At 18.2% G+C, this 13,575-nt stretch overlaps 1 protein-coding gene across 15 annotated transcripts in view; it reads left to right on the top strand.

The window, feature by feature from the left end:
- Positions 1-13,575, top strand: part of LOC126551681 (leucine-rich repeat-containing protein 15-like) — a 58,517-nt gene that overhangs the window by 5,800 nt on the left and 39,142 nt on the right. For 9 of the 15 annotated variants that reach the window (XM_050205634.1, XM_050205635.1, XM_050205639.1 and 6 more), the window contains exons 4-6: positions 558-704; positions 1,108-1,254; positions 10,374-10,520. The gene's annotated coding sequence lies outside the window, so the exon portion shown is untranslated. Of the gene's footprint in view, positions 1-557; positions 705-1,107; positions 1,255-6,745; positions 6,891-8,627; positions 8,710-10,373; positions 10,521-11,365; positions 11,427-13,575 lie in introns of those variants that run through there. The other 6 variants (XM_050205649.1, XM_050205656.1, XM_050205633.1 and 3 more) reach the window with 5 other exon arrangements.

Raw genomic sequence — 13,575 nt, forward strand, 5'->3', positions numbered from 1 at the left:
CATTAGATCACAGTATTCATCTGAAATGATTGATGCAATTGGCGAATGAATCAGAATAAAATGAAAATAAGAGATGATAGTGTTACCTCGTACTTAACATGCTAATATGATTATTTTAAAAATAAAAAACCTAAAAATAAATCAAAGTTTTGTGTAAGTATACTGTTTACATTTTTATTTTGCTAATAAATTATTGACTATTTATATCTCAAATTTGAAGCTTATGCCATAAGATTAAATTATAAATTTATGAAAAATATATTATTACATAATGAATTCTATGTTAATAATTGATTTTTTAAGAATTGTTAAAAATTTAATTTGATAAAAGTATACGTTACTATACTGTTTTCAATTTCATTTTGCTTATAAATAATTGAGTACTTATATCTTAAATTTGAAGCTTATGCCATTAGAATCAATGATAAATCTATGAAAAATATAATATTACATAATAATTAATATGTTAATATATGATTTTTAATAATTTATAAATCATAATCTAATTCATAATCATTCTTTAATCATATGAAATTTTTGTTTATCCATTACTTTAGATCACAGAATTCATCTGAAATGAGTGATGCAATTACTGTATGAATCAGAATAAAATGAAAATAAGAGATGATAGTATTACCTCAAACTTAACATGCTAATATGATTATTTTAAAAATGAAAAACCTAAAAATAAATCAAAGTTTTGTGTAAGTATACTGTTTACATTTTTATTTTGCTAATAAATTATTGACTATTTATATCTCAAATTTGAAGCTTATGCCATAAGATTAAATTATAAATTTATGAAAAATATATTATTACATAATGAATTCTATGTTAATAATTGATTTTTTAAGAATTGTTAAAAATTTAATTTGATAAAAGTATACGTTACTATACTGTTTTCAATTCATTTTGCTTATAAATAATTGAGTACTTATATCTTAAATTTGAAGCTTATGCCATTAGAATCAATGATAAATCTATGAAAAATATAATATTACATAATAAATAATATGTTAATATATGATTTTTAATAATTTATAAATCATAATCTAATTCATAATCATTCTTTAATCATATGAAATTTTTGTTTATCCATTACTTTAGATCACAGAATTCATCTGAAATGAGTGATGCAATTACTGTATGAATCAGAATAAAATGAAAATAAGAGATGATAGTATTACCTCAAACTTAACATGCTAATATGATTATTTTAAAAATGAAAAACCTAAAAATAAATCAAAGTTTTGTGTAAGTATACTGTTTAGATTTTTATTCGCTAATAAAATACTCACTATTTAAATCTCGAATTTAAAGTATATGCCATTAGAATAAATTATAAGTTGGAGAAAAATATAATATTACATAATAAATAATATGTTAATATTTGATTTTTTAAGAATTGTTAAACATTCTTTTTGACAAAAGTATACGTTAGTATACTGTTTACATTTTTATTTTGCTATTAAATTATTGACTATTTATATCTCAAATTTGAAGCTTATGCTATTAGATTAAATTATAAATTTATGAATAATATATTATTACATAATGAATTCTATGTTAATAATTGATTTTTTAAGAATTGTTAAAAATTTAATTTGATAAAAGTATACATTACTATACTGTTTTCAAATTCATTTTGCTTATAAATCATTGACTACTTATATCTTAAATTTGAAGCTTATGCCATTAGAATCAATGATAAATCTATGAAAAATATAATATTACATAATAAATAATATGTAAATATTTGATTTTTAATAATTTATAAATCATAATTTAAATCCTAATCATTTATTAATCATATGATATTTTTGTTTATACATTAGTTTAGATCACAGTATTCATCTGAAATAATTGATGCAATTGGCGTATGAATCAGAATAAAATGAAAATAAGAGATGATAGTATTACCTCGTTCTTAACATGATCATATGATTATTTTAAAAATGAAAAACATAAAAAAAAAACAAAGTTTTTTGTAAGTATACTGTTTACATTTTTATTTTGCTAATAAATTATTGACTATTTTTATCTCAAATTTGAAGCTTATGCAATTAGATTCAATTATAAATTTATGAAAAATATAATATTACATAATGAATTCCATGTTAATAATTGATTTTTAAAGAATTATTAAAGATTTAATTTGATAAAATTATATGATAGTATACTGTTTACATTTTTATTTTGCTAATATATTATTGACTATTTATAACTCAAATTTGAAGCTTATGCCATAAGATTAAATTATAAATTTATGAAAAATATATTATTACATAATGAATTCTATGTTAATAATTGATTTTTTAAGAATTGTTAAAAATTTAATTTGATAAAAGTATACGTTACTATACTGTTTTCAATTTCATTTTGCTTATAAATAATTGAGTACTTATATCTTAAATTTGAAGCTTATGCCATTAGAATCAATGATAAATCTATGAAAAATATAATAATACATAATAAATAATATGTAAATATTTGATTTTTAATAATTTATAAATCATAATTTAAATCCTAATCATTTATTAATCATATGATATTTTTGTTTATACATTAGTTTAGATCACAGTATTCATCTGAAATAATTGATGCAATTGGCGTATGAATCAGAATAAAATGAAAATAAGAGATGATAGTATTACCTCGTTCTTAACATGATCATATGATTATTTTAAAAATGAAAAACATAAAAAAAAAACAAAGTTTTTTGTAAGTATACTGTTTACATTTTTATTTGCCTAATAAATAATTGACTACTAATATCTTAAATTTGAAGCTTATGCCATTAGAATCAATGATAAATTTATGAAAAATAATATTACATAATAATTCAATGTTAATAATTGATTTTTAAAGAATTGTTAAAGATTTAATTTGATAAAAGTATATGATAGTATACTGTTTACATTTTTATTTTGCTAATAAATTATTGACTATTTATATCTCAAATTTAAAGCTTATGCCATTAGATTGAATTATAAATTTATGAAAAATATATTATTACATAATGAATTCTATGTTATTAATTGATTTTTTAAGAATTGTTAAAAATTTAATTTGATAAAAGTATAGGTTACTATACTGTTTTCAATTTCATTTTGCTAATAAATAATTGACTACTTATATCTTAAATTTGAAGCTTATGCCATTAGAATCAATGATAAATTTATGAAAAATATAATATTACATAATGAATTCAATGTTAATAATTGATTTTTAAGAATGTTAAAGATTTAATTTGATAAAAGTATAGGTTACTATACTGTTTTCAATTCATTTTGCTAATAAATAATGACTACTTATATCTTAAATTTGAAGCTTATGCCATTAGAATAAATTAAATAGAATGTATGTAAAAATATAATATTACATAATAAATAATCTGTTAATATTTGATTTTCAATAATTATAAATCATAATTTAAATCCTAATCATTTATTAATCATTGATATTTTTGTTTATCCATTACTTTAGATCACAGTATTCATCTGAAATTATTGATGCAATTGGCGTATGAATCAGAATAAAATGAAAATAAGAGATGATAGTATTACCTCGTTCTTAACATGCTCATATGATTATTTTAAAAATAAAGAACCTAAAAATAAATCAAAAATTTGTGTAAGTATACTGTTTACATTTTTATTTGCTAAAAAATAATTGACTACTTATATCTTAAATTTGAAGCTATGCCATTAGAATCAATGATAAATTTATGAAAAATATAATATTACATAATAAATTCAATGTTAATAATTGATTTTTAAAGAATTGTTAAAGATTTAATTTGATAAAAGTATATGATAGTATACTGTTTACATTTTTATTTTGCTAATAAATTATTGACTATTTATATCTAAATTTAAAGCTTATGCCATTAGATTGAATTATAAATTTATGAAAAATATATTATTACATAATGAATTCTATGTTATTAATTGATTTTTTTAAGAATTGTTAAAAATTTAATTTGATAAAAGTATAGGTTACTATACTGTTTTCAATTTCATTTTGCTAATAAATAATTGACTACTTATATCTTAAATTTGAAGCTTATGCCATTAGAATCAATGATAAATTTATAAAAATATAATATTACATAATGAATTCAATGTTAATAATTGATTTTTAAGAATGTTAAAGATTTAATTTGATAAAAGTATAGGTTACTATACTGTTTTCAATTTCATTTTGCTAATAAATAATTGACTACTTATATCTTAAATTTGAAGCTTATGCCATTAGAATAAATTATAAGTTGGTGAAAAATATAATATTACATAATAAATAATCTGTTAATATTTGATTTTCAATAATTTATAAATCATAATTTAAATCCTAATCATTTATTAATCATATGATATTTTTGTTTATCCATTACTTTAGATCACAGTATTCATCTGAAATTATTGATGCAATTGGCGTATGAATCAGAATAAAATGAAAATAAGAGATGATAGTATTACTCGTCTTAACATGCTCATATGATATTTTAAAAATAAAGAACCTAAAAATAAATCAAAAGTTGTGTAAGTATACTGTTTACATTTTTATTTGGCTAAAAAATAATTGGTTATTTATATCTCAATTTGAAGCTATGCTATTAGATTGAATTACAAATTTATGAAAAATATAATATTACATAATGAATTCTGTAAATAATGATTTTTAAGAATTGTTAAAAATTAATTTGATAAAAGTATACTTACTATACTGTTTTCAATTTCATTTTGCTTATAAATAATTGAGTACTTTATCTTAAATTTGAAGCTTATGCCATTAGAATCAATGATAAATTATGAAAAATATAATATTACATAATAAATAATATGTTAATATATGATTTTTAATAATTTATAATCATAATTAATCATAATCATTCTTTAATCATATGAAATTTTGTTTATCCATTACTTTAGATCACAGAATCATCTGAAATGAGTGATGCAATTACTGTATGAATCAGAATAAAATGAAAATAAGAGATGATAGTATTACCTCAAACTTAATATGCTAATATGATTATTTTAAAATGAAAAAACCTAAAAATAAATCAAAGTTTGTGTAAAGTATACTGTTTAGATTTATTCGCTAATAAAATACTCACTATTTAAATCTCGAATTTAAAGTATATGCCATTAGAATAAATTATAAGTTGAGAAAAATATAATATTACATAATAAATAATATGTTAATATTTGATTTTTTAAGAATTGTTAAACATTCTTTTTTGACAAAAGTATACGTTAGTATACTGTTTACATTTTTATTTTGCTATTAAATTATTGACTATTTATATCTCAAATTTGAAGCTTATGCTATTAGATTAAATTATAAATTTATGAATAATATATTATTACATAATGAATTCTATGTTAATAATTGATTTTTTAAGAATTGTTAAAAATTTAATTTGATAAAAGTATACATTACTATACTGTTTTCAAATTCATTTTGCTTATAAATCATTGACTACTTATATCTTAAATTTGAAGCTTATGCCATTAGAATCAATGATAAATCTATGAAAATATAATATTACATAATAAATAATATGTAAATATTTGATTTTTAATAATTTATAAATCATAATTTAAATCTAATCATTTATTAATCATATGATATTTTTGTTTATACATTAGTTTAGATCACAGTATTCATCTGAAATAATTGATGCAATTGGCGTATGAATCAGAATAAAATGAAAATAAGAGATGATAGTATTACCTCGTTCTTAACATGATCATATGATTATTTTAAAAAAAAAACATAAAAAAAAAACAAAGTTTTTGTAAGTATACTGTTTACATTTTTATTTTGCTAATAAATTATTGACTATTTTTATCTCAAATTTGAAGCTTATGCAATTAGATTCAATTATAAATTTATGAAAAATATATATTACATAATGAATTCCATGTTAATAATTGATTTTTAAAGAATTATTAAGATTTAATTTGATAAAATTATATGATAGTATACTGTTTACATTTTTATTTTGCTAATATATTATTGACTATTTATAACTCAAATTTGAAGCTTATGCCATAAGATTAAATTATAAATTTATGAAAAATATATTATTACATAATGAATTCTATGTTAATAATTGATTTTTTAAGAATTGTTAAAAATTTAATTTGATAAAAGTATACGTTACTATACTGTTTTCAATTTCATTTTGCTTATAAATAATTGACTACTTATATCTTAAATATGAAGCTTATGCCATTAGAATCAATGAAAAATTTTATGAAAAATATAATATTACATAATGAATTCAATGTTAATAATTAAATTTTAAAGAATTGTTAAAGATTTAATTTGATAAAAGTAAATGATAGTATACTGTTTACATTTTTATTTTGCTAATAAATTATTGACTATTTATATCTCAAATTTAAAGCTTATGCCATTAGATTGAATTATAAATTTATGAAAAATATTATTACTAATGAATTCTATGTTAATAATTGATTTTTTAAGAATTGTTAAAATTTAATTTGATAAAAGTATACGTACTATACTGTTTTCAATTTCATTTTGCTTTAAATAATGACTACTTATATCTTAAATATGAAGCTTATGCCATTAGAATCATGATAAATCTATGAAAAATATAATAATACATAATAAATAATACGTAAATATTTGATTTTTAATAATTTATAAATCATAATTTAAATCCTAATCATTTATTAATCATATGATATTTTGTTTATCCTTACATTAGATCACAGTATTCATCTGAAATGATTGATGCAATTGGCGTATGAATCAGAATAAAATGAAAATAAGAGATGATAGTATTACCTCGTTCTTAACATGCTCATATGATTATTTTAAAATAAAAACCTAAAAATAAATCAAAGTTTTGTGTAAGTATACTGTTTACATTTTTATTTGCCTAATAAATAATTGACTACTAATATCTTAAATTTGAAGCTTATGCCATTAGAATCAATGATAAATTTATGAAAAATATAATATTACATAATAAATTCAATGTTAATAATTGATTTTTAAAGAATTGTTAAAGATTTAATTTGATAAAAGTATATGATAGTATACTGTTTACATTTTTATTTTGCTAATAAATTATTGACTATTTATATCTCAAATTTAAAGCTTATGCCATTAGATTGAATTATAAATTTATGAAAAATATATTATTACATAATGAATTCTATGTTATTAATTGATTTTTTAAGAATTGTTAAAAATTTAATTTGATAAAAGTATAGGTTACTATACTGTTTTCAATTTCATTTTGCTAATAAATAATTGACTACTTATATCTTAAATTTGAAGCTTATGCCATTAGAATCAATGATAAATTTATGAAAAATATAATATTACATAATGAATTCAATGTTAATAATTGATTTTTTAAGAATTGTTAAAGATTTAATTTGATAAAAGTATAGGTTACTATACTGTTTTCAATTTCATTTTGCTAATAAATAATTGACTACTTATATCTTAAGTTTGAAGCTTATGCCATTAGAATAAATTATAAGTTGGTGAAAAATATAATATTACATAATAAATAATCTGTTATATTTGATTTTCAATAATTTATAAATCATAATTTAAATCCTAATCATTTATTAATCATATGATATTTTGTTATCCATTACTTTAGATCACAGTATTCATCTGAAATTATTGATGCAATTGGCGTATGAATCAGAATAAAATGAAAATAAGAGATGATAGTATTACCTTGTTCTTAACATGCTCATATGATTATTTTAAAATAAAAGAACCTAAAAAAAATCAAAAATTTGTGTAAGTATACTGTTTACATTTTTATTTGGCTAAAAATAATTGGTTTTTATATCTCAAATTTGAAGCTTATGCTATTAGATTGAATTACAAATTTATGAAAATATAATATTACATAATGAATTCTTTGTAAATAATTGATTTTTAAGAATTGTTAAAAATTTAATTTGATAAAAGTAGTACGTTACTATACTGTTTTCAATTTCATTTTGCTAATAAATAATTGACTACTAATATCTTGAATTTGAAGCTTATGCCATTAGAATCAATGATAAATTTATGAAAAATATAATATTACATAATAAATTCAATGTTAATAATTGATTTTTAAAGAATTGTTAAAGATTTAATTTGATAAAAGTATATGATAGTATACTGTTTACATTTTATTTTGCTAATAAATATTGACTATTTATCTCTCAAATTTAACTTATGCCATTAGAATCAATGATAAATTTATGAAAATATAATATTACATAATGAATTCAATGTTAATAATTGATTTTTTAAGAATTGTTAAAGATTTAATTTGATAAAAGTATAGGTTACTATACTGTTTTCAATTTCATTTTGCTAATAAATAATTGACTACTTATATCTTAAATTTGAAGCTTATGCCATTAGAATAAATTATAAGTTGGTGAAAAATATAATATTACATAATAAGTAATCTGTTAATATTTGATTTTCAATAATTTATAAATCATAATCTAATTCATAATCATTCTTAATCGTATGAAATTTGTTTATCCATACTTTAGATCACAGAATTCATCTGAAATGAGTGATGCAATTACTGTATGAATCAGAATAAAATGAAAATAGAGAGATGATAGTATTACCTCAAACTTAACATGCTAATATGATTATTTTAAAAATGAAAAACCTAAAAATAAATCAAAGTTTTGTGTAAGTATACTGTTTAGATTTTTATTCGCTAATAAAATACTCACTATTTAAATCTCGAATTTAAAGTATATGCCATTAGAATAAATTATAAGTTTAGAAAAAATATAATATTACATAATAAATATGTTAATATTTGATTTTTTAAGAATTGTAAACATTCTTTTTGACAAAAGTATACGTTAGTATACTGTTTACATTTTATTTTGCTATTAAATTATTGACTATTTATATCTCAAATTTGAAGCTTATGCATTAGATTAAATTATAATTTATGAATAATATATTATTACATAATGAATTCTATGTTAATAATTGATTTTTTAAGAATTGTTAAAATTTAATTTGATAAAAGTATACATTACTATACTGTTTTCAAATTCATTTTGCTTATAAATCATTGACTACTTATATCTTAAATTTGAAGCTTATGCCATTAGAATCAATGATAAATCTATGAAAAAATATAATATTACATAATAAATTAATATGTAAATATTGATTTTTAATAATTTATAAATCATAATTTAAATCCTAATCATTTATTAATCATATGATATTTTTGTTTATACATTAGTTTAGATCACAGTATTCATCTGAAATAATTGATGCAATTGGCGTATGAATCAGAATAAAATGAAAAAAGAGATGATAGTATTACCTCGTTCTTAACATGATATATGATTATTTTAAAAATGAAAAACATAAAAAAAACAAAGTTTTTGTAAGTATACTGTTTACATTTTTATTTTGCTAATAAATTATTGACTTTTTATCTCAAATTTGAAGCTTATGCAATTAGATCAATTATAAATTTATGAAAAAATATAATATTACATAATGAATTCCATGTTAATAATTGATTTTAAAGAATATTAAAGATTTATTTGATAAAATTATATGATAGTATACTGTTTACATTTTATTTTGCTAATATATTATTGACTATTTATAACTCAAATTTGAAGCTTATGCCATAAGATTAAATTATAAATTTATGAAAAATATATTATTACATAATGAATTCTATGTAATAATTGATTTTTTAAGAATTGTTAAAAATTTAATTGATAAAAGTATACGTTACTATACTGTTTCAATTTCATTTTGCTTATAAATAATTGACTACTTATATCTTAAATATGAAGCTTATGCCATTAGAATCAATGAAAAATTTTATGAAAAATATAATATTACATAATGAATTCAATGTTAATAATTAAATTTTAAAGAATTGTTAAAGATTTAATTTGATAAAAGTAAATGATAGTATACTGTTTACATTTTTATTTTGCTAATAAATTATTGACTATTTATATCTCAAATTTAAAGCTTATGCCATTAGATTGAATTATAAATTTATGAAAAAATATTATTACATAATGAATTCTATGTTAATAATTGATTTTTTAAGAATTGTTAAAAATTTAATTTGATAAAAGTATACGTTACTATACTGTTTTCAATTTCATTTTGCTTATAAATAATTGACTACTTATATCTTAAATATGAAGCTTATGCCATTAGAATCAATGATAAATCTATGAAAAATATAATAATACATAATAAATAATACGTAAATATTTGATTTTTAATAATTTATAAATCATAATTTAAATCCTAATCATTTATTAATCATATGATATTTTGTTTATCCATTACATTAGATCACAGTATTCATCTGAAATGATTGATGCAATTGGCGTATGAATCAGAATAAAATGAAAATAAGAGATGATAGTATTACCTCGTTCTTAACATGCTCATATGATTATTTTAAAAATAAAAAACCTAAAAATAAATCAAAGTTTTGTGTAAGTATACTGTTTACATTTTTATTTGCCTAATAAATAATTGACTACTAATATCTTAAATTTGAAGCTTATGCCATTAGAATCAATGATAAATTTATGAAAAATATAATATTACATAATAAATTCAATGTTAATAATTGATTTTTAAAGAATTGTTAAAGATTTAATTTGATAAAAGTATATGATAGTATACTGTTTACATTTTTATTTTGCTAATAAATATTGACTATTTATATCTCAAATTTAAAGCTTATGCCATTAGATTGAATTATAAATTTATGAAAAATATATTACATAATGAATTCTATGTTATTAATTGATTTTTTAAGAATTGTTAAAAATTTAATTGATAAAAGTATAGGTTACTATACTGTTTTCAATTTCATTTTGCTAATAAATAATTGACTACTTATATCTTAAATTTGAAGCTTATGCCATTAGAATCAATGATAAATTTATGAAAAATATAATATTACATAATGAATTCAATGTTAATAATTGATTTTTTAAGAATTGTTAAAGATTAATTTGATAAAAGTATAGGACTATACTGTTTTCAATTTCATTTTGCTAATAAATAATTGACTACTTATATCTTAAGTTTGAAGCTTATGCCATTAGAATAAATTATAAGTTGGTGAAAAATATAATATTACATAATAAATAATCTGTTAATATTGATTTTCAATAATTTATAAATCATAATTTAATCCTAATCATTATTAATCATATGATATTTTTGTTTATCCATTACTTTAGATCACAGTATTCATCTGAAATTATTGATGCAATTGGCGTATGAATCAGAATAAAATGAAAATAAGAGATGATAGTATTACCTTGTTCTTAACATGCTCATATGATTATTTTAAAAATAAAGAACCTAAAAATAAATCAAAAATTTGTGTAAGTATACTGTTTACATTTTTATTTGGCTAAAAAATAATTGGTTATTTATATCTCAAATTTGAAGCTTATGCTATTAGATTGAATTACAAATTTATGAAAAATATAATATTACATAATGAATTCTTTGTAAATAATTGATTTTTTAAGAATTGTTAAAAATTTAATTTGATAAAAGTATACGTTACTATACTGTTTTCAATTTCATTTTGCTAATAAATAATTGACTACTAATATCTTGAATTTGAAGCTTATGCCATTAGAATCAATGATAAATTTATGAAAAATATAATATTTTATAATGAATTCAATGTTAATAATAGATTTTTAAAGAATTGTTAAAGTTTTAATTTGATAAAAGTATATGATAGTATACTGTTTACATTTTTATTTTGCTAATAAATTATTGACTATTTATATCTCAAATTTGAAGCTTATGCCATTAGATTCAATTATAAATTTATGAAAAATATAATATTACATAATGAATTCCATGTTAATAATTGATTTTTAAAGAATTGTTAAAGTTTTAATTTGAAAAAAGTATACGTTACTATACTGTTTTCAATTTCATTTTGCTAATAAATTATTGATTATTTATATCTTAAATTTGAAACTTATGCTATTAGATTAAATTATGAATTTACGAAAAATACAATATTACATAATGAATTCAATGTTAATAATTGATTTTTTAGAATTGTTAAAGATTTAATTGATAAAAGTATACGTTACTATACTGTTTTCAATTTCATTTTGCTAATAAATAATGACTACTTATATCTTAAATTTGAAACTTATGCTATTAGAATCAATGATAAATCTATGAAAAATATAATATTATATAATAATTAATATGTTAATATATGATTTTAATAATTTATAAATCATAATCTAATTCATAATCATTCTTTAATCATATGAAATTTTTGTTTATAATTACTTTAGATACCTTCATCTGAAATGAGTGATGCAATTACTGTATGAATCAGAATAAAATGAAAATAAGAGATGATAGTATTACCTCAAACTTAACATGCTAATATGATTATTTTAAAAATGAAAAACCTAAAAATAAATCAAAGTTTTTGTTAAGTATACTGTTTAGATTTTTATTTGCTATAAAATACTCACTACTTAAATCTCGAATTTAAAGTATATGCCATTAGAATAAATTATAAGTTGGTGAAAAATATAATATTACATAATAAATAATATGTTAATATTTGATTTTTTAAGAATTGTTAAACATTTTTTTTGACAAAAGTATACGTTAGTATACTGTTTACATTTTTATTTGGCTAAAAAATAATTGGTTATTTATATCTCAAATTTGAAGCTTATGCTATTAGATTGAATTACAAATTTATGAAAAATATAATATTACATAATGAATTCTTTGTAAATAATTGATTTTTTAAGAATTGTTAAAAATTTAATTTGATAAAAGTATATGATAGTATACTGTTTACATTTTTATTTTGCTAATAAATTATTGACTATTTATATCTCAAATTTTAAGCTTATGCCATTAGATTCAATTATAAATTTATGAAAAATATAATATTACATAATGAATTCCATGTTAATAATTGATTTTTAAAGAATTGTTAAAGTTTTAATTTGAAAAATCAAAAAAGTATAGGTTACTATACTGTTTTCAATTTCATTTTGCTAATAAATAATTGACTACTTATATCTTAAATTTGAAGCTTATGCCATTAGAATCAATGATAAATTTATGAAAAATATAATATTACATAATGAATTCAATGTTAATAATTGATTTTTTAAGAATTGTTAAAGATTTATTTTGATAAAAGTATACGTTACTATACTGTTTTCAATTTCATTTTGCTAATAAATTATTGACTATTTATATCTCAAATTTGAAGCTTATGCTATTAGAATAAATTATAAGTTAGTGAAAAATATAATATTACATAATAAATAATGTGTTAATATTTGATTTTCAATAATTTTAAATCATAATTTAAATCCTAATCATTTATTAATCATATGATATTTTTGTTTATCCATTACTTAGATCACAGTATTCATCTGAAATTATTGATGCAATTGGCGTATGAATCAGAATAAAATGAAAATAAGAGATGATAGTATTACCTCATCTTAACATGCTCATATG

Source organism: Aphis gossypii, chromosome X (genome assembly GCF_020184175.1).
Source record: "Aphis gossypii isolate Hap1 chromosome X, ASM2018417v2, whole genome shotgun sequence".
NCBI lineage: Eukaryota > Metazoa > Arthropoda > Insecta > Hemiptera > Aphididae > Aphis > Aphis gossypii.